This window comes from Perca fluviatilis, chromosome 21, assembly GCF_010015445.1.
Source record: "Perca fluviatilis chromosome 21, GENO_Pfluv_1.0, whole genome shotgun sequence".
Taxonomy (NCBI): Eukaryota; Metazoa; Chordata; class Actinopteri; order Perciformes; family Percidae; genus Perca; species Perca fluviatilis.
Genome location: NC_053132.1, coordinates 20,260,662 through 20,285,580, shown reverse-complemented (window position 1 = coordinate 20,285,580; position 24,919 = coordinate 20,260,662). Strand labels below are relative to the sequence as shown.

Sequence of the window (24,919 nt, the reverse complement as noted above, 5' to 3'; positions counted from 1 at the left end):
ATGAATCAAAATGTCTGAAATGTGCCAGTGATAGCCAGCTGGCTAATTTTCAATGCCGCTCCTTTGGCAAGATGTTTTAAAGCAAGCGATCGCGAGAATCAACTGAAAAAAATCAAAATTCCGAGTGGTCAAGTTATAAACCAGTAAATCCTGATCATCACATTACTTATTTGGATGATTAGACTATACTTTGACAATGGAAAAAACAACATGACCCTGCTGCATGCATGTTGACTTCTATTTGAAGGTATTTAGCTGTCCACTAGGAAGTGTCACATGGATATCTCTTCAACGGCTGAACTTACAAGATACAAGTTCTAGATTTTGAGTGCAAACCTGCCCAATTCATAACAGAAGTTCTACTGTATAATGCTGTGTCATGTTCATCAAGGTTTGGCAAGGGGGGCTAGATGTCTGAAGCATTGCTTTCATGTGTGGGTTTAGTCAAGATAGTGACACGCTGCATAAGAGCTCCAGTGGCGCAATCGGTCAGCGCGCGGTACTTATAAGACAGTAACCTGCAGAGTGATGCTGAGGTTGTGAGTTCGAGCCTGTAGAGTTTTACCATGTAGGGGATGACTTGAAAATTCTCTGTTCACAAACAATTCAAGCTACTCTTTGAATAACTAAACTACTCTTAACAACAAAGATTACTACTTGTCCTTCATGCAGCACCTTCTTTGATTATATGAAAGGTGTGCATGTGGTTGACAAAAAAATGTGATCAACGGCTTACTTTCATTAATTCAGTGAATGTGCCAGTGTTAGCCAACTAGCTAATTTACAACTGCGGTCCTTTGGCGATATGTTTCGTAACCAGTGATCACACGACTCAACTGAAACAATCAAAATCACTGGTAAATCCTGATCATCACATTCATTTAAGTTAAAGTGGAAAAAATAATTTGAAGTAAAAATCAGTTGAGCTTGATGCTTAAATTGGGAGAAATACATAAATCGTTTAAGAGGGCAGACATGTTGCCCTCATAAAAAGCACGGCTGCTGAATCTTTTTGAATTATTGGAATAAATTATGTATGTTGCATTTCGACATTGGTGTGTGAACACAGCAAATTTTCTCCTGCTGCCTGTTTAAAGAGGGCTTATGCAATTTTGGTAATTTTAAGTTAAGTTTTATTTCTCGCTTTTTGCTCGCAGGTTTCTCTATAGAGCTCCCCCTACAGCTTTGTTGGCAACTCTCCCCCCTCCCATCTTCTCCCTCTGGTCGCTACCTTGTTCTTATAGCTAGCCAGTTCCTGTATGTGTGTAGTGCCGTGAAGCAATTTGTTACATCGCAAGACCTGATATCACGCAATACTTCCTGACGCTGAGGCCGGCGGCTCGCCAGCCGAAAGTTGCAAGGGTGGTTTTTCTGCTCACAGGCGCTCGAGGGAAGAGAGACGACTACCATTCAACTCGAAAAAAAAGTCATATAACCATTCAAGTGACTCCGAAGCTGTTCAGTTAAGGTAAATTAAGCAAATATGACCTACATAGTTCCCCTTTAAGTTGCTTAACGTCACTTTAAAGCTGATCTCCTCCTGCTGCAGTACTGCTCCTGGGACAGGAAGCAGTACTGGTAAACCTAACAAACGGGCCTATGTTGGGAGGGACTGGGTCCAAGCTTTTTATACATGTGAGTTACTAATAAAGACCGGAGGAAAGAAAATTGAATCTCAGCTAGAGTTTCTTTAGAGATTTGATGCATTTTTGTGCCAATTCGTTGCGTCACTTGTACTTTCAGTATGTTTAGCATGTTGGTATTTAAGCTATTTACAATTCACAGATTTACACAGATACATACACTCACAAATGTATGCCACCATGCAACCTACAGTATACACAAAGGCTCGTTTCTAAATGCTATTAACCGCAACACTTGTTGCTCTTTGTTGTGTTGCACACTGTGAGAGTCACATTACGTGCAGGACATACAGAGAACTGCTTTTGTAAAAACTGATTATAATGCGTAGCTGCAGGAAACAAGCTTTAAGGATAATCAGCTGAGGCAGGAAACCGGAGAAACGTGAAAGGTTTATAGACTCTACAGGGAAACATGTTAATTCAAATGAGGAATTAATTACCCCTTTTCAACCTGCTGTCCTTTGATTGTCATTTTTGTGTCACATAAATGTTGGTTTAGGTTGTGTGCAGAAGATTTAGCACAATGGGAAAATCAGGCTGCAATGCAGTCCAGTCACATTAAAAGGACCATACTAAAATGTGTTTGCGTGTTGCAGCTAATTTTCATCATATTATACACGTTACTGCTGACAATTTAACAAAAACAAACTTTGTTGTTTTAAAATGATAAATGGTAATTGGTGCAGACTTTTTTTTTTTAAATGAAACAACACTTACATTGACCACATGATGACAATGGAACATTTTGGGGAGTAAATGATCACTGCAATGGATTAAAGCGATTGTTATACCTCCAAATGTATGGTCAAACCAATATATCAACTAAAATCAAACTTCATTTCAAAAAGTATCATTTCTGTTGAGCTTTGATTTTAACATCGGCAGAATATATCTTACAGAATCTGAATACTGAAAAAACCACTGGTACTAGAAGAAACAGTACTTTCTTATATTTTCTACCTCGTAGCTCCACCTTGTGGAGTGATAAAGAGATTACAATTAAGAAAATATTTTACAGGGTTTGGGGTTGTATTTTTTTGAAATGTGATGAATGAATCAGTCCATTTGTTGTGGTATGATGCCAGTCTGCTCATATAAAGAGAACTTTTAGAAAACAATAACTTTCCTCCATGAAGACCTGCTGCTGTTTGGACATGTGGAGACCAGCAGGTGTTGCTGTTCCTGTGAGCAGCTGTTGCTGAGATGATAGCAGCCAGGAGGCCGTTGGTCACTGTGTTACTGGTTTGCTTTCCTGGCCAGTTCCTGGTAGATTAGATCATAGAGTCTCTCTACAGACCGGGCCACTGCTTTTATAACTTCTGTTAGAACAGGAAGTCTTTCAACCATGGTACGAGCAGCAATTAGTAGTGTTCTTGGCATGGCAGGAGCAGCAGTTTTTTTTACAATGGCCCTGAGAGGCCACTGCACTGCAGCTTAGAAAAACACATGCAAATAGCCCACAACACAACACATTAAGAAAACATGCTAATAGACCACAACACAACAAATTAATAGAGCACATGCAAATAGATCACAAAGCAATGGAAATGTTTCCACAGGACACTTCTAAGTGACGCACACATCTGGCTTGCTTGCTGCAGTTTGATGACTTCTTAACATGCGCTTTCTTAAGTTGCAGTGCAGTGGCCTCTCAAGGCCACCATAGTTTTTGATGTGGTATTGTGATGTTTTCACCTCAGCACAAGGAATATTTGTATTACTACTACCATGGGGAGAGCAGGATTGGTCACAGTTCTTGCGGTAGAGGAAGCAGTAGTCTTCCATGGTTTTTTTTTAGATTATTTTTTGGGGCATTTTCAGGCATTTATTTGACAGGACAGCTGAAGACAAGAAAAGAGAGAACGACATGCAGCAAAGGGCAGCAGGTCAGAATCAAACCCTTGGCCAGCTGCATCGACGAGTTAACCTCTATATATGGGCACGCTCTCTACCAACTGAGCTAACCAGGCCCCCATAGGTTTCCATGTTTTTTGCCCGAGCGGGAGCAACCACTGTGGAGAGACACTCACCAACTGTGGTCGAACTGGTCAGCTTACTGGTTGACAAGCTGGAACAGTTTTTTGTACTCCTGCTAAATGTCTTTCTCCTGCCTTTTTATTGACCTGTCTGGCCAGAGTAATCAGTCTGATTTGCCACGAATTTGATAGCTTCTTTTATGTGCTCCAGTGGCGCAATCGGTCAGCGCGCGGTACTTATAAGACAGTAACCTGCAGAGTGATGCCGAGGTTGTGAGTTCGAGCCTCACCTGGAGCAGCTGAGTTTTACCATGTAGGGGATGACTTGAAAGTTCTCTGTTCACAAGCTAAACTGCTAACTAAGCTAACTTAAACTACTACAGTCCTTTCCCTTCATGCTGCAGCATCCTTGATTATGAAAAGGTGTACATGTTGTTGCAAAAGTTGTGATCAATAGCTCACCTTCATTTATTGATTTATGAGAACATGAATCAAAATGTCTGAAATGTGCCAGTGTTAGCCAGCTGGCTAATTTTCAACGGCACTCCTTTGGAGAGATGTTTTAAAGCAAGCAATCACGAGAATCAACTGAAACCAGTAAATCCTGATCATCACATTACTTATTTGGATGATTAGACTATACTTTGACAATGGAAAACACAACATGACCCTGCTGCATGCATGTTGACTTCTATTTGAAGGTATTTAGCTGTCCACTTGGAAGTGTCACATGGATATCTCTTCAACGGCTGAACTTACAAGATACAAGTTCTAGATTTTCAGTGCAAACCTGCCCAATTCATAACAGAAGTGCTACTGTATAATGCTGTGTCATGTTTATCAAGGTTTGGCAAGGGAAACTAGAAGCATTGCATTCATATTTGGGTTTAATCAAGATAGTGACACATCACTTGAGAGCTCCAGTGGCGCAATTGGTCAGCGTGTGGTAATTTTAAGACAGTAACCTGAAGAGTGATGCTAAGGTTGTGAGTTTGTACCTCACCTGGAGCAGCAGAGTTTTACCTGCAGCAGGTGAGACACTCAGACAGATCTATCACTCCAGTCATTCATTAAAAAAATAAAATAAAAATATTTAATGTGAAACACCTGTATAATGAATTACGAAATATCAATCGACCTTATTAAATATTGTTAGGTGACAGAGAGTGTTTTTTTACTAAAACTGGGTAACAGTGCTTTCCTTTTACCCACCTACCACATTGAAGCATAAAGCATGACTGTGCATTTTATGTTAAACTGCATAGCAAGAGGCCATGAGATCCCCTTGTTATGCTGAGTCATCCCACATCACTCTGGGTAACAGCGAAGGTCTGGCAATGTTTCAAATAAATAAAAACCAAGTGAAAACTATATTTCGAGGCTAAAACACTGCATTTGTTGGGGATGTGCCCTACATGTTACTGATGTAATCATTATGCGATCATTGTAAAAAGTAGCACTTCTTATTATTAATTTTGTTCAACTGTGAGATTGTACAGCATTGAACACAACTGTCAGAGCATCGTTACTGATATAAAACCTCACAGGAGCTTTAAAAGAAAAACTGCTGCATGTCTTTGGCCCATGCATGGATGAGGGGAGGGGAGGGGAGGGCGTGGGGGAGGGGGTCATGCAAGGTCACCATAATTACTAGATCGTTCTAGAAATGATGTAAGGTGCACCACCCACTCTCCCCCACCCCAAGCTTTTACTCTCTTGTTTTCTTGCGCAGATGTCCTTAGATGACTTTCCACTCGTGTAAAACAACTGAAATTTGTTGTTTCTGCAACTGTTCGGAATTGTTGATGATCTTTTCGGGCTGTCTGCAAAACTACATTTAAAGGCAGAACTGTCCCGCTGAGAAACAGTCACAGACTCAATAGTCCATTTGTCTAGTCCAGAATCGGGATGAAAGAGGACTCAGCTTTCTTCATTTCCGTTGATATACGTATAGTTAAACATCAATCAACATTGAGCTTAAGCTACAGCAAAATCACTCCAGTCTGTTTAAATGATGTCTTCAAACTTGGGTCTTTCACATTTTTCATTCCAGCACGGAAATACATTTTTATTTGACATAAAACGTCCTTTATTGTGTTTTAATGTAGTCTTTGAATAGTCCAAGTGACAAAAAGTGGTTCATCAAATTGTCACATCCCTGTTTGGTCCAACTCCAGACAAACCGGAGCCTATAAATCAAGGCTGAATCATCAATGGAGCAACGTGGGCAACTGCTTTGAAGCCCCAGAATCCCCAGAATCCCAGGGGGCCCCCAAAAGCAAGCTTTCACTATGTGGCATTTGGTATGTGATAATATGATTAGCTGTAACCTTGTTGGGAAATACACACTACTGTTAAATTGTAGGGTTATTAAAACTGTCACCACATCTTGCTTCTTCTAACACTGGAAAAACCTCTGCCTGCTCTCTGGCCTCTGGATGCATGATGGTGTCGGTTCAAATGCATTTTAAAAGGCACATGATGTGTTACAGAAAAGGTAAAGTCCTCTGACTCCATGGTTCTTCGCACAATGGTATCTGATGCAGACTGGCCTCACGCCCACTGTCCCTTGACCAGCAGGCGCATGGAGCTGCAGATAGCTGCAGTTGAAATTTTATCTGAAAAACCTTCTCCACACTGCAAAATATATTCCACTGTGAAACCTGTGACTCACATTTAATATGCTTTTTTGCCCCTTGCCATGGTGTGGAATAAGAACGAAATGGTCAAGAGTTCTATATAGAGAAAATAATGAAAAATAACGTCTTTATAGTTTGATTTTTATTCACTTAGTTAAGTGTAAGCAACTCTGGAGCAGATGAGCACCTACACCTGCTAAAATCCCCATAAACAAACAAAATAAGAATAATGTGAAGGCCCCGAAAGGGCCAGCATCGGACACTGGTGGAGGAAGTATTCAGATCCTTTACTTACTAATACCACACTGTAAAAAATCAATACTCCACTGCAATTAAAATGTTACTTAAGTAAAAGTACATAAGTACAATCAGAGAAAAATACTCAAAGTATTAAAATTAAAATGACTTAATGCAGAGAAATGTCCCCTGTGACTGTTATACTATTTTTTATATTATATCATTAGGTTATTACATTCATTACATATACATTCATGGAAAAGCAGGATTTTTGTTTTTTATATCGGACTGCTACTAGGCTACTGATTATTTCCATTGTGGATTAATCTGCTCATTATTTTCTCAATTAATTGATTTATCAATTAAAAATAGTGAGAAATTACATCACAATTACCCAGAATCCCAAGGAAAGAAAAGACTCATGAGCCTCAAAATTGTACTTAAGTAGAGAAGCCCATTGGTTCCCAAACTTTTTTTTTTACGTCAAAGACCCCTAAACTGACAAATTTAGGCAAAGGTAGGTAAAGGACCCCCACTGACATGAATGTGTCCTATGCAGGGTCCCCCATCTGACAGCAACCTCTATATATGAGCCGCTGCTCTACCAACTGAGCTAACCGGGCCCCCATAGGTTTCCATGTTTTTTGCCCGAGCGGGAGCAACCACTGTGGAGAGACACTCACCAACTGTGGTCGAACTGGTCAGCTTACTGGTTGACCTGCTGGACCCGTTTTTTACTCCTGCTAAATGTCTTTCTCCTGCCTTTTTATTGACCTGTCTGGCCAGAGTAATCAGTCTGATTTGCCAGGAATTTGGTAGTGACCTTTATGTGCGCCAGTGGGCATATCGGTCAGCCGCGGTACTTATAAGACAGTAACCTGCAGAGTGTGCCGAGGTTGTGAGTTCGATCCTCACCTGGAGCAGCACAGTTTTTACAATGCAGGGGATGAGTTGAAAGTTAGTAAAAATAACTAAACTGCTAACTAAGCTAACTTAAACTACTACAGTTCTTGGTCCTTCATGCTGCAGCTTCCTTGATTATAAAAAGGTGTGCATGTTGTTGACAAAAGTTGTAATCAATAGCTAGCCTTCATTTATTGATTTATAAAAACATTAATACAATTCACTTATTCACTTAGTTAAGTGTAAGCAACTCTGGAGTGGATGAGCACCTACACCTGCTAAAATCCCGATAAACAAACAAAATAAGAATAATGTGAAGGCCCTGAAAGGGCCAGCATCGGATAGCACTGGTGGAGGAAGTATTCAGATCCTTTACTTACTAATACCACACTGTAAAAAATCAATACTCCACTGCAATTAAAATGTTACTTAAGTAAAAGTACATAAGTACAATCAGAGAAAAATACTCAAAGTATTAAAATTAAAATGACTTAATGCAGAGAAATGTCCCCTGTGACTGTTATACAATTTTTTATATTATATCATTAGGTTATTACATTCATTACATATACATTCATGGAAAAGCAGGATTTTTGTTTTTATATCGGACTGCTACTAGGCAACTGATTATTTCCATTGTGGATTAATCTGCTCATTATTTTCTCAATTAATTGATTTATCAATTAAAAATAGTGAGAAATTACATCACAATTATCCAGAATCCCAGGAAAGAAAAGACTCATGAGCCTCAAAATTGTACTTAAGTAGAGAAGCCCATTGGTTCCCAAACTTTTTTTTTTCGTCAAAGACCCCTAAACTGACAAATTTAGGCAAAGGTAGGTAAAGGACCCCCACTGACATGAATGTGTCCTATGCAGGGGTCCCCATCTGACAGCAACCTCTATATATGAGCCGCTGCTCTACTAACTGAGCTAACCAGGCCCCCATAGGTTTCCATGTTTTTGCCCGGGCGGGGAGCTACGACTGTGGAGAGACACTCACCAACTGTGGTCGAACTGGTCAGCTCACTGGTTGACCTGCTGGACCAGTTTTTTTACTCCTGCTAAATGTCTTTCTCCTGCCTTTTTATTGACCTGTCTGGCCAGAGTAATCAGTCTGATTTGCCAGGAATTTGGTAGTGACCTTTATGTGCTCCAGTGGGCATATCGGTCGCCGCGGTACTTATAAGACAGTAACCTGCAGAGTGATGCCGAGGTTGTGAGTTCGATCCTCACCTGGAGCAGCACAGTTTTACAATGCAGGGGATGAGTTGAAAGTTAGTAAAAATAACTAAACTGCTAACTAAGCTAACTTAAACTACTACAGTCCTTGGTCCTTCATGCTGCAGCTTCCTTGATTATTTAAAGGTGTACATGTTGTTGACAAAAGTTGTAATCAATAGCTAGCCTTCATTTATTGATTTATAAAAACATTAATACAATTCACTTATTCACTTAGTTAAGTGTAAGCAACTCTGGAGTGGATGAGCACCTACACCTGCTAAAATCCCCATAAACAAACAAAATAAGAATAATGTGAAGGCCCTGAAAGGGCCAGCATCGGATAGCACTGGTGGAGGAAGTATTCAGATCCTTTACTTACTAATACCACACTGTAAAAAATCAATACTCCACTGCAATTAAAATGTTACTTAAGTAAAAGTACGTAAGTACAATCAGAGAAAAATACTCAAAGTATTAAAATTAAAATGACTTAATGCAGAGAAATGTCCCCTGTGACTGTTATACTATTTTTATATTATATCATTAGGTTATTACATTCATTACATATACATTCATGGAAAAGCAGGATTTTTGTTTTTTATATCGGACTGCTACTAGGCAACTGATTATTTCCATTGTGGATTAATCTGCTCATTATTTTCTCAATTAATTGATTTATCAATTAAAAATAGTGAGAAATTACATCACAATTACCCAGAATCCCAAGGAAAGAAAAGACTCATGAGCCTCAAAATTGTACTTAAGTAGAGAAGCCCATTGGTTCCCAAACTTTTTTTTTTACGTCAAAGACCCCTAAACTGACAAATTTAGGCAAAGGTAGGTAAAGGACCCCCACTGACATGAATGTGTCCTATGCAGGGTCCCCCATCTGACAGCAACCTCTATATATGAGCCGCTGCTCTACCAACTGAGCTAACCAGGCCCCCATAGGTTTCCATGTTTTTTGCCCGAGCGGGAGCAACGACTGTGGAGAGACACTCACCAACTGTGGTCGAACTGGTCAGCTCACTGGTTGACCTGCTGGACCAGTTTTTTTTACTCCTGCTAAATGTCTTTCTCCTGCCTTTTTATTGACCTGTCTGGCCAGAGTAATCAGTCTGATTTGCCAGGAATTTGGTAGTGACCTTTATGTGCTCCAGTGGCGCAATCGGTCAGCGCGCGGTACTTATAAGACAGTAACCTGCAGAGTGATGCCGAGGTTGTGAGTTCGATCCTCACCTGGAGCAGCACAGTTTTACAATGCAGGGGATGACTTGAAAGTTAGTAAAAATAACTAAACTGCTAACTAAGCTAACTTAAACTACTACAGTCCTTGGTCCTTCATGCTGCAGCTTCCTTGATTATTTAAAGGTGTACATGTTGTTGACAAAAGTTGTAATCAATAGCTAGCCTTCATTTATTGATTTATAAAAACATTAATACAATTCACTTATTCACTTAGTTAAGTGTAAGCAACTCTGGAGTGGATGAGCACCTACACCTGCTAAAATCCCCATAAACAAACAAAATAAGAATAATGTGAAGGCCCTGAAAGGGCCAGCATCGGATAGCACTGGTGGAGGAAGTATTCAGATCCTTTACTTACTAATACCACACTGTAAAAAATCAATACTCCACTGCAATTAAAATGTTACTTAAGTAAAAGTACATAAGTACAATCAGAGAAAAATACTCAAAGTATTAAAATTAAAATGACTTAATGCAGAGAAATGTCCCCTGTGACTGTTATACTATTTTTATATTATATCATTAGGTTATTACATTCATTACATATACATTCATGGAAAAGCAGGATTTTTGTTTTTTATATCGGACTGCTACTAGGCAACTGATTATTTCCATTGTGGATTAATCTGCTCATTATTTTCTCAATTAATTGATTTATCAATTAAAAATAGTGAGAAATTACATCACAATTACCCAGAATCCCAAGGAAAGAAAAGACTCATGAGCCTCAAAATTGTACTTAAGTAGAGAAGCCCATTGGTTCCCAAACTTTTTTTTTTACGTCAAAGACCCCTAAACTGACAAATTTAGGCAAAGGTAGGTAAAGGACTCCCACTGACATGAATGTGTCCTATGCAGGGTCCCCCATCTGACAGCAACCTCTATATATGAGCCGCTGCTCTACCAACTGAGCTAACCAGGCCCCCATAGGTTTCTATGTTTTTTGCCCGAGCGGGAGCAACCACTGTGGAGAGACACTCACCAACTGTGGTCGAACTGGTCAGCTTACTGGTTGACCTGCTGGACCAGTTTTTTTTACTCCTGCTAAATGTCTTTCTCCTGCCTTTTTAGTGACCTGTCTGGCCAGAGTAATCAGTCTGATTTCTAAGGAATTTGGGAGTAACCTTTATGTGCTCCAGTGGCGCAATCGGTCAGCGCGAGGTACTTATAAGACAGTAACCTGCAGAGTGATGCCGAGGTTGTGAGTTCGATCCTCACCTGGAGCAGCACAGTTTTACAATGCAGGGGATGACTTGATAGTTAGTAAAAATAACTAAGCTAACTTAAACTACTACAGTCCTTGGTCCTTCATGCTGCAGCTTCCTTGATTATAAAAAGGTGTGCATGTTGTTGACAAAAGTTGTAATCAATAGCTAGCCTTCATTTATTGATTTATAAAAACATTAATACAATTCACTTATTCACTTAGTTAAGTGTAAGCAACTCTGGAGCGGATGAGCACCTACACCTGCTAAAATCCCCATAAACAAACAAAATAAGAATAATGTGAAGGCCGACAAAAAGCGAGCATCGGACACTGGTGGAGGAAGTATTCAGATCCTTTACTTACTAATACCACACTGTAAAAATCAATACTCCACTGCAATTAAAATGTTACTTAAGTAAAAGTACATAAGTACAATCAGAGAAAAATTCTCTTAAGTATTAAAATTAAAATGACTTAATGCAGAGAAATGTCCCCTGTGACTGTTATACTATTTTTATATTATATCATTAGGTTATTACATTCATTACATATACATTCATGGAAAAGCAGGATTTTTGTTTTTTATATCGGACTGCTACTAGGCAACTGATTATTTCCATTGTGGATTAATCTGCTCATTATTTTCTCAATTAATTGATTTATCAATTAAAAATAGTGAGAAATGACATCACAATTACCCAGAATCCCAAGGAAAGAAAAGACCAGAGCCTCAGAAATTGTACTTAAGTAGAGAAGCCCATTGGTTCCCAAACTTTTTTTACGTCAAAGACCCCTAAACTGACAAATTTAGGCAAAGGTAGGTAAAGGACCCCCACTGACATGAATGTGTCCTATGCAGGGTCCCCCATCTGACAGCAACCTCTATATATGAGCCGCTGCTCTACCAACTGAGCTAACCGGGCCCCCATAGGTTTCCATGTTTTTTGCCCGAGCGGGAGCAACGACTGTGGAGAGACACTCACCAACTGTGGTCGAACTGGTCAGCTTACTGGTTGACCTGCTGGACCAGTTTTTTTTCCCGCTAAATGTCTTTCTCCTGCCTTTTTATTGACCTGTCTGGCCAGAGTAATCAGTCTGATTTGCCAGGAATTTGGTAGTGACCTTTATGTGCTCCAGTGGCGTAACGGGTCAGCACGGTACTTATAAGACAGTAACCTGCAGAGTGATGCCGAGGTTGTGAGTTCGATCCTCACCTGGAGCAGCACAGTTTTACAATGGCAGGGGATGACTTGAAAGTTAGTAAAAACGTAACTAAACGCTAACTAGCTTAAACTACTACAGTCCTTGGTCCTTCATGCTGCAGCTTCCTTGATTATAAAAAGGTGTGCATGTTGTTGACAAAAGTTGTAATCAATAGCTAGCCTTCATTTATTGATTTATAAAAACATTAATACAATTCACTTATTCACTTAGTTAAGTGTAAGCAACTCTGGAGCCGGATGAGCACCTACACCTGCTAAAATCCCCATAAACAAACAAAATAAGAATAATGTGAAGGGGCCAGCATCGGACACTGGTGGAGGAAGTATTCAGATCCTTTACTTACTAATACCACACTGTAAAAAATCAATACTCCACTGCAATTAAAATGTTACTTAAGTAAAAGTACATAAGTACAATCAGAGAAAAATTCTCTTAAGTATTAAAATTAAAATGACTTAATGCAGAGAAATGTCCCCTGTGACTGTTATACTATTTTTATATTATATCATTAGGTTATTACATTCATTACATATACATTCATGGAAAAGCAGGATTTTTGTTTTTTATATCGGACTGCTACTAGGCAACTGATTATTTCCATTGTGGATTAATCTGCTCATTATTTTCTCAATTAATTGATTTATCAATTAAAAATAGTGAGAAATGACATCACAATTACCCAGAATCCCAAGGAAAGAAAAGACTCATGAGCCTCAAAATTGTACTTAAGTAGAGAAGCCCATTGGTTCCCAAACTTTTTTTTTTACGTCAAAGACCCCTAAACTGACAAATTTAGGCAAAGGTAGGTAAAGGACCCCCACTGACATGAATGTGTCCTATGCAGGGTCCCCCATCTGACAGCAACCTCTATATATGAGCTGCTGCTCTACCAACTGAGCTAACCGGGCCCCCATAGGTTTCCATGTTTTTTGCCCGAGCGGGAGCAACGACTGTGGAGAGACACTCACCAACTGTGGTCGAACTGGTCAGCTTACTGGTTGACCTGCTGGACCAGTTTTTTTTACTCCTGCTAAATGTCTTTCTCCTGCCTTTTTATTGACCTGTCTGGCCAGAGTAATCAGTCTGATTTGCCAGGAATTTGGTAGTGACCTTTATGTGCTCCAGTGGGCGTAATCGGTCAGCCGCGGTACTTATAAGACAGTAACCTGCAGAGTGATGCCGAGGTTGTGAGTTCGATCCTCACCTGGAGCAGCACAGTTTTACAATGCAGGGGATGAGTTGAAAGTTAGTAAAAATAACTAAACTGCTAACTAAGCTAACTTAGCTACTACAGTCCTTGGTCCTTCATGCTGCAGCTTCCTTGATTATAAAAGGTGTGCATGTTGTTGACAAAAGTTGTAATCAATAGCTAGCCTTCATTTATTGATTTATAAAAACATTAATACAATTCACTTATTCACTTAGTTAGGTATAAGCAACTCTGGAGTGGATGAGCACCTACACCTGTTAAAAACTCCGATAAACAAACAAAATAAGAATAATGTGAAGGCCCTGAAAGGGCCAGCATCGGATAGCACTGGTGGAGGAAGTATTCAGATCCTTTACTTACTAATACCACACTGTAAAAAATCAATACTCCACTGCAATTAAAATGTTACTTAAGTAAAAGTACATAAGTACAATCAGAGAAAAATACACCAAGTATTAAAATTAAAATGACTTAATGCAGAGAAATGTCCCCTGTGACTGTTATACTATTTTTATATTATATCATTAGGTTATTACATTCATTACATATACATTCATGGAAAAGCAGGATTTTTGTTTTTTATATCGGACTGCTACTAGGCAACTGATTATTTCCATTGTGGATTAATCTGCTCATTATTTTCTCAATTAATTGATTTATCAATTAAAAATAGTGAGAAATTACATCACAATTACCCCGAATCCCAAGGAAAGAAAAGACTAATGAGCCTCAAAATTGTACTTAAGTAGAGAAGCCCATTGGTTCCCAAACTTCTTTTTTTACGTCAAAGACCCCTAAACTGACAAATTTAGGCAAAGGTAGGTAAAGGACCCCCACTGAAATGAATGTGTCATATGCAGGGTCCCCCATCTGACAGCAACCTCTATATATGAGCCGCTGCTCTACCAACTGAGCTAACCAGGCCCCCATAGGTTTCCATGTTTTTTGCCCGAGCGGGAGCAACGACTGTGGAGAGACACTCACCAACTGTGGTCGAACTGGTCAGCTCACTGGTTGACCTGCTGGACCAGTTTTTTTTACTCCTGCTAAATGTCTTTCTCCTGCCTTTTTATTGACCTGTCTGGCCAGAGTAATCAGTCTGATTTCTAAGGAATTTGGGAGCGACCTTTATGTGCTCCAGTGGCGCAATCGGTCAGCGCGCGGTACTTATAAGACAGTAACCTGCAGAGTGATGCCGAGGTTGTGAGTTCGAGCCTCACCTGGAGCAGCACAGTTTTACCATGCAGGGGATGACTTGAAAGTTAGTAAGAATAACTAAACTGCTAACTAAGGTAACTTAAACTACTACAGTCCTTGGTCCTTCATGCTGCAGCTTTCCTTGATTATAAAAAGGTGTGCATGTTGTTGACAAAAGTTGTAATCAATAGCTAGCCTTCATTTATTGATTTATAAAAACATTAATACAATTCACTTATTCACTTAGTTAAGTGTAAGCAACTCTGGAGCAGATGAGCACCTACACCTGCTAAAATCCCCATAAACAAACAAAATAAGAATAATGTGAAGGCCCTGAAAGGGCCCGCATCGGACACTGGTGGAGGAAGTATTCAGATCCTTTACTTACTAATACCACACTGTTAAAAATCAATACTCCACTGCAATTAAAATGTTACTTAGAAAAAGTACATAAGTACAATCAGAGAAAAATACTCAAAGTATTAAAATTAAAATGACTTAATGCAGAGAAATGTCCCCTGTGACTGTTATACTATTTTTATATTATATCATTAGGTTATTACATTCATTACATATACATTCATGGAAAAGCAGGATTTTTGTTTTTTATATCGGACTGCTACTAGGCTACTGATTATTTCCATTGTGGATTAATCTGCTCATTATTTTCTCAATTAATTGATTTATCAATTAAAAATAGTGAGAAATGACATCACAATTACCCAGAATCCCAAGGAAAGTAAAGACTCATGAGCCTCAAAATTGTACTTTTGTACTCCTGCTAAATGTCTTTCTCCTGCCTTTTTATTGACCTGTCTGGCCAGAGTGATCAGTCTGATTCTAAGGAATTTGGTAGTAACCTTCATGTGCTCCAGTGGCGCAATGTAACCTGCAGAGTGATGCGCGGGTTGTGAGTTCGAGCCTCACCTGGAGCAGCAGAGTTTTACCATGCAGGGGATGACTTGAAAGTTAGTAAGAATAACTAAACTGCTAACTTAAACTACTACAGTCCTTGGTCCTTCATGCTGCAGCTTCCTTGATTATAAAAAGGTGTGCATGTTCTTGACAAAAGTTGTAATCAATAGCTAGCCTTCATTTATTGATTTATAAAAACATTAATACAATTCACTTATTCACTTAGTTAAGTGTAAGCAACTCTGGAGTGGATGAGCACCTACACCTGCTAAAATCCCGATAAACAAACAAAATAAGAATAATGTGAAGGCCCTGAAAGGGCCCAGCATCGGAGCACTGGTGGAGGAAGTATTCAGATCCTTTACTTACTAATACCACACTGTAAAAATCAATACTCCACTGCAATTAAAATGTTACTTAAGTAAAAGTACATAAGTACAATCAGAGAAAAAATACTCAAAGTATTAAAATTAAAATGACTTAATGCAGAGAAATGTCCCCTGTGACTGTTATACTATTTTTATATTATATCATTAGGTTATTACATTCATTACATATACATTCATGGAAAAGCAGGATTTTTGTTTTTATATCGGACTGCTACTAGGCAACTGATTATTTCCATTGTGGATTAATCTGCTCATTATTTTCTCAATTAATTGATTTATCAATTAAAAATAGTGAGAAATGACATCACAATTACCCAGAATCCCAAGGAAAGAAAAGACTCATGAGCCTCAAAATTGTAAAAAATTATTAATTTTTTTTTACTCCTGCTAAATGTCTTTCTCCTGCCTTTTTATTGACCTGTCTGGCCAGAGTAATCAGTCTGATTTCCAAGGAATTTGGTAGTGACCTTTATGTGCTCCAGTGGCGAAAGGGGTGGGGGGGGGGTTTGGGAAGAATGTAACCTGCAGAGTGATGCCGAGGTTGTGAGTTCGATCCTCACCTGGAGCAGCACAGTTTTACAATGCAGGTGATGACTTGATAGTTAGTAAAAATAACTAAGCTAACTTAAACTACTACAGTCCTTGGTCCTTCATGCTGCAGCTTCCTTGATTATAAAAAGGTGTGCATGTTGTTGACAAAAGTTGTAATCAATAGCTAGCCTTCATTTATTGATTTATAAAAACATTAATACAATTCACTTATTCACTTAGTTATTTAAGCTGTAAGCACCTGCCGCGGATGAGCACCTACACCTGCTAAAATCCCCATAAACAAACAAAATAAGAATAATGTGAAGGCCCTGAAAGGGCCAGCATCGGACACTGGTGGAGGAAGTATTCAGATCCTTTACTTACTAATACCACACTGTAAAAAATCAATACTCCACTGCAATTAAAATGTTACTTAAGTAAAAGTACATAAGTACAATCAGAGAAAAATTCTCAAAGTATTAAAATTAAAATGACTTAATGCAGAGAAATGTCCCCTGTGACTGTTATACTATTTTTATATTATATCATTAGGTTATTACATTCATTACATATACATTCATGGAAAAGCAGGATTTTTGTTTTTTATATCGGACTGCTACTAGGCAACTGATTATTTCCATTGTGGATTAATCTGCTCATTATTTTCTCAATTAATTGATTTATCAATTAAAAATAGTGAGAAATGACATCACAATTACCCAGAATCCCAAGGAAAGAAAAGACTCATGAGCCTCAAAATTGTACTTAAGTAGAGAAGCCCATTGGTTCCCAAACTTTTTTTTTTACGTCAAAGACCCCTAAACTGACAAATTTAGGCAAAGGTAGGTAAAGGACCCCCACTGACATGAATGTGTCCTATGCAGGGTCCCCCATCTGACAGCAACCTCTATATATGAGCCGCTGCTCTACCAACTGAGCTAACCGGGCCCCCATAGGTTTCCATGTTTTTGGCCCCGAGGGAGCAACGACTGTGGAGAGACACTCACCAACTGTGGTCGAACTGGTCAGCTTACTGGTTGACCTGCTGGACCAGTTTTTTTTACTCCTGCTAAATGTCTTTTCTCCTGCCTTTTATTGACCTGTCTGGCCAGAGTAATCAGTCTGATTTGCCAGGAATTTGGTAGTGACCTTTATGTGCTCCAGTGGCAATCGGTCAGCGCGGTACTTATAAGACAGTAACCTGCAGAGTGATGCCGAGGTTGTGAGTTCGATCCTCACCTGGAGCAGCACAGTTTTACAATGCAGGGGATGAGTTGAAAGTTAGTAAAAATAACTAAACTGCTAACTAAGCTAACTTAAACTACTACAGTCCTTGGTCCTTCATGCTGCAGCTTCCTTGATTATAAAAAGGTGTGCATGTTGTTGACAAAAGTTGTAATCAATAGCTAGCCTTCATTTATTGATTTATAAAAACATTAATACAATTCACTTATTCACTTAGTTAAGTGTAAGCAACTCTGGAGCGGATGAGCACCTACACCTGCTAAAATCCCCATAAACAAACAAAATAAGAATAATGTGAAGGCCCTGAAAGGGCCAGCATCGGACACTGGTGGAGGAAGTATTCAGATCCTTTACTTACTAATACCACACTGTAAAAAATCAATACTCCACTGCAATTAAAATGTTACTTAAGTAAAAGTACATAAGTACAATCAGAGAAAAATTCTCTTAAGTATTAAAATTAAAATGACTTAATGCAGAGAAATGTCCCCTGTGACTGTTATACTATTTTTATATTATATCATTAGGTTATTACATTCATTACATATACATTCATGGAAAAGCAGGATTTTTGTTTTTTATATCGGACTGCTACTAGGCAACTGATTATTTCCATTGTGGATTAATCTGCTCATTATTTTCTCAATTAATTGATTTATCAATTAAAAATAGTGAGAAATGACATCACAATTACCCAGAATCCCAAGGAAAGAAAAGACTCATGAGCCTCAAAATTGTACTTAAGTAGAGAAGCCCATTGGTTCCCAAACTTTTTTTTTTACGTCAAAGACCCCTAAACTGACAAATTTAGGCAAAGGTAGGTAAAGGACCCCCACTGACATGAATGTGTCCTATGCAGGGTCCCCCATCTGACAGCAACCTCTATATATGAGCTGCTGCTCTACCAACTGAGCTAACCGGGCCCCCATAGGTTTCCATGTTTTTTGCCCGAGCGGGAGCAACGACTGTGGAGAGACACTCACCAACTGTGGTCGAACTGGTCAGCTTACTGGTTGACCTGCTGGACCAGTTTTTTTTACTCCTGCTAAATGTCTTTCTCCTGCCTTTTTATTGACCTGTCTGGCCAGAGTAATCAGTCTGATTTGCCAGGAATTTGGTAGTGACCTTTATGTGCTCCAGTGGCGCAATCGGTCAGCGCGCGGTACTTATAAGACAGTAACCTGCAGAGTGATGCCGAGGTTGTGAGTTCGATCCTCACCTGGAGCAGCACAGTTTTACAATGCAGGGGATGAGTTGAAAGTTAGTAAAAATAACTAAACTGCTAACTAAGCTAACTTAAACTACTACAGTCCTTGGTCCTTCATGCTGCAGCTTCCTTGATTATAAAAAGGTGTGCATGTTGTTGACAAAAGTTGTAATCAATAGCTAGCCTTCATTTATTGATTTATAAAAACATTAATACAATTCACTTATTCACTTAGTTAAGTGTAAGCAACTCTGGAGTGGATGAGCACCTACACCTGTTAAAATCCCGATAAACAAACAAAATAAGAATAATGTGAAGGCCCTGAAAGGGCCAGCATCGGATAGCACTGGTGGAGGAAGTATTCAGATCCTTTACTTACTAATACCACACTGTAAAAAATCAATACTCCACTGCAATTAAAATGTTACTTAAGTAAAAGTACATAAGTACAATCAGAGAAAAATACTCAAAGTATTAAAATTAAAATGACTTAATGCAGAGAAATGTCCCCTGTGACTGTTATACTATTTTTATATTATATCATTAGGTTATTACATTCATTACATATACATTCATGGAAAAGCAGGATTTTTGTTTTTTATATCGGACTGCTACTAGGCAACTGATTATTTCCATTGTGGATTAATCTGCTCATTATTTTCTCAATTAATTGATTTATCAATTAAAAATAGTGAGAAATTACATCACAATTACCCCGAATCCCAAGGAAAGAAAAGACTAATGAGCCTCAAAATTGTACTTTATAGTAGAAGCCCATTGGTTCCCAAACTTCTTTTTTACGTCAAAGACCCCTAAACTGACAAATTTAGGCAAAGGTAGGTAAAGGACCCCCACTGACATGAATGTGTCCTATGCAGGGTCCCCCATCTGACAGCAACCTCTATATATGAGCCGCTGCTCTACCAACTGAGCTAACCAGGCCCCCATAGGTTTTCCATGTTTTTGCCCGAGCGGGAGCAACGACTGTGGAGAGACACTCACCAACTGTGGTCGAACTGGTCAGCTCACTGGTTGACCTGCTGGACCAGTTTTTTTTACTCCTGCTAAATGTCTTTCTCCTGCCTTTTTATTGACCTGTCTGGCCAGAGTAATCAGTCTGATTTCTAAGGAATTTGGGAGCGACCTTTATGTGCTCCAGTGGCGCAATCGGTCAGCGCGCGGTACTTATAAGACAGTAACCTGCAGAGTGATGCCGAGGTTGTGAGTTCGAGCCTCACCTGGAGCAGCACAGTTTTACCATGCAGGGGATGACTTGAAAGTTAGTAAGAATAACTAAACTGCTAACTAAGGTAACTTAAACTACTACAGTCCTTGGTCCTTCATGCTGCAGCTTCCTTGATTATAAAAAGGTGTGCATGTTGTTGACAAAAGTTGTAATCAATAGCTAGCCTTCATTTATTGATTTATAAAAACATTAATACAATTCACTTATTCACTTAGTTAAGTGTAAGCAACTCTGGAGCAGATGAGCACCTACACCTGCTAAAATCCCCATAAACAAACAAAATAAGAATAATGTGAAGGCCCTGAAAGGGCCAGCATCGGACACTGGTGGAGGAAGTATTCAGATCCTTTACTTACTAATACCACACTGTAAAAAATCAATACTCCACTGCAATTAAAATGTTACTTAAGTAAAAGTACATAAGTACAATCAGAGAAAAATACTCAAAGTATTAAAATTAAAATGACTTAATGCAGAGAAATGTCCCCTGTGACTGTTATACTATTTTTTATATTATATCATTAGGTTATTACATTCATTACATATACATTCATGGAAAAGCAGGATTTTTGTTTTTTATATCGGACTGCTACTAGGCTACTGATTATTTCCATTGTGGATTAATCTGCTCATTATTTTCTCAATTAATTGATTTATCAATTAAAAATAGTGAGAAATGACATCACAATTACCCAGAATCCCAAGGAAAGTAAAGACTCATGAGCCTCAAAATTGTACTTTTGTACTCCTGCTAAATGTCTTTCTCCTGCCTTTTTATTGACCTGTCTGGCCAGAGTGATCAGTCTGATTCTAAGGAATTTGGTAGTAACCTTCATGTGCTCCAGTGGCGCAATGTAACCTGCAGAGTGATGCCGAGGTTGTGAGTTCGAGCCTCACCTGGAGCAGCAGAGTTTTACCATGCAGGGGATGACTTGAAAGTTAGTAAGAATAACTAAACTGCTAACTTAAACTACTACAGTCCTTGGTCCTTCATGCTGCAGCTTCCTTGATTATAAAAAGGTGTGCATGTTCTTGACAAAAGTTGTAATCAATAGCTAGCCTTCATTTATTGATTTATAAAAACATTAATACAATTCACTTATTCACTTAGTTAAGTGTAAGCAACTCTGGAGTGGATGAGCACCTACACCTGCTAAAATCCCGATAAACAAACAAAATAAGAATAATGTGAAGGCCCTGAAAGGGCCAGCATCGGATAGCACTGGTGGAGGAAGTATTCAGATCCTTTACTTACTAATACCACACTGTAAAAAATCAATACTCCACTGCAATTAAAATGTTACTTAAGTAAAAGTACATAAGTACAATCAGAGAAAAATACTCAAAGTATTAAAATTAAAATGACTTAATGCAGAGAAATGTCCCCTGTGACTGTTATACTATTTTTATATTATATCATTAGGTTATTACATTCATTACATATACATTCATGGAAAAGCAGGATTTTTGTTTTTTATATCGGACTGCTACTAGGCAACTGATTATTTCCATTGTGGATTAATCTGCTCATTATTTTCTCAATAATTGATTTATCAATAAAAATAGTGAGAAATTACATCACAATTACCCAGAATCCCAAGGAAAGAAAAGACTCATGAGCCTCAAAATTGTACTTAAGTAGAGAAGCCCATTGGTTCCCAAACTTTTTTTTTTACGTCAAAGACCCCTAAACTGACAAATTTAGGCAAAGGTAGGTAAAGGACCCCCACTGACATGAATGTGTCCTATGCAGGGTCCCCCATCTGACAGCAACCTCTATATATGAGCCGCTGCTCTACCAACTGAGCTAACCAGGCCCCCATAGGTTTCCATGTTTTTTGCCCGAGCGGGAGCAACGACTGTGGAGAGACACTCACCAACTGTGGTCGAACTGGTCAGCTCACTGGTTGACCTGCTGGACCAGTTTTTTTTACTCCTGCTAAATGTCTTTCTCCTGCCTTTTTATTGACCTGTCTGGCCAGAGTAATCAGTCTGATTTGCCAGGAATTTGGTAGTGACCTTTATGTGCTCCAGTGGCGCAATCGGTCAGCGCGCGGTACTTATAAGACAGTAACCTGCAGAGTGATGCCGAGGTTGTGAGTTCGATCCTCACCTGGAGCAGCACAGTTTTACAATGCAGGTGATGACTTGATAGTTAGTAAAAATAACTAAGCTAACTTAAACTACTACAGTCCTTGGTCCTTCATGCTGCAGCTTCCTTGATTATAAAAAGGTGTGCATGTTGTTGACAAAAGTTGTAATCAATAGCTAGCCTTCATTTATTGATTTATAAAAACATTAATACAATTCACTTATTCACTTAGTTAAGTGTAAGCAACTCTGGAGCGGATGAGCACCTACACCTGCTAAAAATCCCCATAAACAAACAAAATAAGAATAATGTGAAGGCCCTGAAAGGGCCACGCATCGAACTGGTGGAGGAAGTATTCAGATCCTTTACTTACTAATACCACACTGTAAAAAATCAATACTCCACTGCAATTAAAATGTTACTTAAGTAAAAGTACATAAGTACAATCAGAGAAAAATTCTCAAAGTATTAAAATTAAAATGACTTAATGCAGAGAAATGTCCCCTGTGACTGTTATACTATTTTTATATTATATCATTAGGTTATTACATTCATTACATATACATTCATGGAAAAGCAGGATTTTTGTTTTTTATCGGACTGCTACTAGGCAACTGATTATTTCCATTGTGGATTAATCTGCTCATTATTTTTCTCAATTAATTGATTTATCAATTAAAAATAGTGAGAAATGACATCACAATTACCCAGAATCCCAAGGAAAGAAAAGACTCATGAGCCTCAAAATTGTACTTAAGTAGAGAAGCCCATTGGTTCCCAAACTTTTTTTTTTACGTCAAAGACCCCTAAACTGACAAATTTAGGCAAAGGTAGGTAAAGGACCCCCACTGACATGAATGTGTCCTATGCAGGGTCCCCCATCTGACAGCAACCTCTATATATGAGCCGCTGCTCTACCAACTGAGCTAACCGGGCCCCCATAGGTTTCCATGTTTTTTGCCCGAGCGGGAGCAACGACTGTGGAGAGACACTCACCAACTGTGGTCGAACTGGTCAGCTTACTGGTTGACCTGCTGGACCAGTTTTTTTTACTCCTGCTAAATGTCTTTCTCCTGCCTTTTTATTGACCTGTCTGGCCAGAGTAATCAGTCTGATTTGCCAGGAATTTGGTAGTGACCTTTATGTACTCCAGTGGCGCAATCGGTCAGCGCGCGGTACTTATAAGACAGTAACCTGCAGAGTAATGCCGAGGTTGTGAGTTCGATCCTCACCTGGAGCAGCACAGTTTTACAATGCAGGGGATGAGTTGAAAGTTAGTAAAAATAACTAAACTGCTAACTAAGCTAACTTAAACTACTACAGTCCTTGGTCCTTCATGCTGCAGCTTCCTTGATTATAAAAAGGTGTGCATGTTGTTGACAAAAGTTGTAATCAATAGCTAGCCTTCATTTATTGATTTATAAAAACATTAATACAATTCACTTATTCACTTAGTTAAGTGTAAGCAACTCTGGAGTGGATGAGCACCTACACCTGCTAAAATCCCGATAAACAAACAAAATAAGAATAATGTGAAGGCCCTGAAAGGGCCAGCATCGGATAGCACTGGTGGAGGAAGTATTCAGATCCTTTACTTACTAATACCACACTGTAAAAAATCAATACTCCACTGCAATTAAAATGTTACTTAAGTAAAAGTACATAAGTACAATCAGAGAAAAATACTCAAAGTATTAAAATTAAAATGACTTAATGCAGAGAAATGTCCCCTGTGACTGTTATACTATTTTTATATTATATCATTAGGTTATTACATTCATTACATATACATTCATGGAAAAGCAGGATTCTTGTTTTTTATATCGGACTGCTACTAGGCAACTGATTATTTCCATTGTGGATTAATCTGCTCATTATTTTCTCAATTAATTGATTTATCAATTAAAAATAGTGAGAAATTACATCACAATTACCCCGAATCCCAAGGAAAGAAAAGACTAATGAGCCTCAAAATTGTACTTAAGTAGAGAAGCCCATTGGTTCCCAAACTTTTTTTTTTACGTCAAAGACCCCTAAACTGACAAATTTAGGCAAAGGTAGGTAAAGGACCCCCACTGAAATGAATGTGTCATATGCAGGGTCCCCCATCTGACAGCAACCTCTATATATGAGCCGCTGCTCTACCAACTGAGCTAACCAGGCCCCCATAGGTTTCCATGTTTTTTGCCCGAGCGGGAGCAACGACTGTGGAGAGACACTCACCAACTGTGGTCGAACTGGTCAGCTCACTGGTTGACCTGCTGGACCAGTTTTTTTTACTCCTGCTAAATGTCTTTCTCCTGCCTTTTTATTGACCTGTCTGGCCAGAGTAATCAGTCTGATTTCTAAGGAATTTGGGAGCGACCTTTATGTGCTCCAGTGGCGCAATCGGTCAGCGCGCGGTACTTATAAGACAGTAACCTGCAGAGTGATGCCGAGGTTGTGAGTTCGAGCCTCACCTGGAGCAGCACAGTTTTACCATGCAGGGGATGACTTGAAAGTTAGTAAGAATAACTAAACTGCTAACTAAGGTAACTTAAACTACTACAGTCCTTGGTCCTTCATGCTGCAGCTTCCTTGATTATAA

The 24,919-nt window shown here is 38.9% G+C and overlaps 9 non-coding genes across 9 annotated transcripts; all 9 read left to right on the top strand.

Annotated features, from left to right (window-relative positions):
* Nucleotides 1–3,823: 3,823 nt before the first annotated feature.
* On the top strand, nucleotides 3,824–3,917 carry trnai-uau. The gene is made up of 2 exons: nucleotides 3,824–3,861; nucleotides 3,882–3,917. It is a non-coding gene; the product is annotated as a tRNA-Ile (tRNA).
* Nucleotides 3,918–9,774: 5,857 nt separating this feature from the next.
* Nucleotides 9,775–9,868, top strand: trnai-uau. The gene is made up of 2 exons: nucleotides 9,775–9,812; nucleotides 9,833–9,868. It is a non-coding gene; the product is annotated as a tRNA-Ile (tRNA).
* Nucleotides 9,869–11,001: 1,133 nt separating this feature from the next.
* On the top strand, nucleotides 11,002–11,095 carry trnai-uau. The gene is made up of 2 exons: nucleotides 11,002–11,039; nucleotides 11,060–11,095. It is a non-coding gene; the product is annotated as a tRNA-Ile (tRNA).
* Nucleotides 11,096–14,644: 3,549 nt separating this feature from the next.
* On the top strand, nucleotides 14,645–14,738 carry trnai-uau. The gene is made up of 2 exons: nucleotides 14,645–14,682; nucleotides 14,703–14,738. It is a non-coding gene; the product is annotated as a tRNA-Ile (tRNA).
* Nucleotides 14,739–18,920: 4,182 nt separating this feature from the next.
* trnai-uau lies at nucleotides 18,921–19,014 on the top strand. The gene is made up of 2 exons: nucleotides 18,921–18,958; nucleotides 18,979–19,014. It is a non-coding gene; the product is annotated as a tRNA-Ile (tRNA).
* A 1,132-nt stretch (nucleotides 19,015–20,146) lies between these two features.
* trnai-uau lies at nucleotides 20,147–20,240 on the top strand. Its single transcript has 2 exons — nucleotides 20,147–20,184; nucleotides 20,205–20,240. It is a non-coding gene; the product is annotated as a tRNA-Ile (tRNA).
* A 2,027-nt stretch (nucleotides 20,241–22,267) lies between these two features.
* On the top strand, nucleotides 22,268–22,361 carry trnai-uau. The gene is made up of 2 exons: nucleotides 22,268–22,305; nucleotides 22,326–22,361. It is a non-coding gene; the product is annotated as a tRNA-Ile (tRNA).
* Nucleotides 22,362–23,478: 1,117 nt separating this feature from the next.
* trnai-uau lies at nucleotides 23,479–23,572 on the top strand. The gene is made up of 2 exons: nucleotides 23,479–23,516; nucleotides 23,537–23,572. It is a non-coding gene; the product is annotated as a tRNA-Ile (tRNA).
* A 1,133-nt stretch (nucleotides 23,573–24,705) lies between these two features.
* On the top strand, nucleotides 24,706–24,799 carry trnai-uau. The gene is made up of 2 exons: nucleotides 24,706–24,743; nucleotides 24,764–24,799. It is a non-coding gene; the product is annotated as a tRNA-Ile (tRNA).
* The last annotated feature ends 120 nt before the right edge of the window (nucleotides 24,800–24,919 follow it).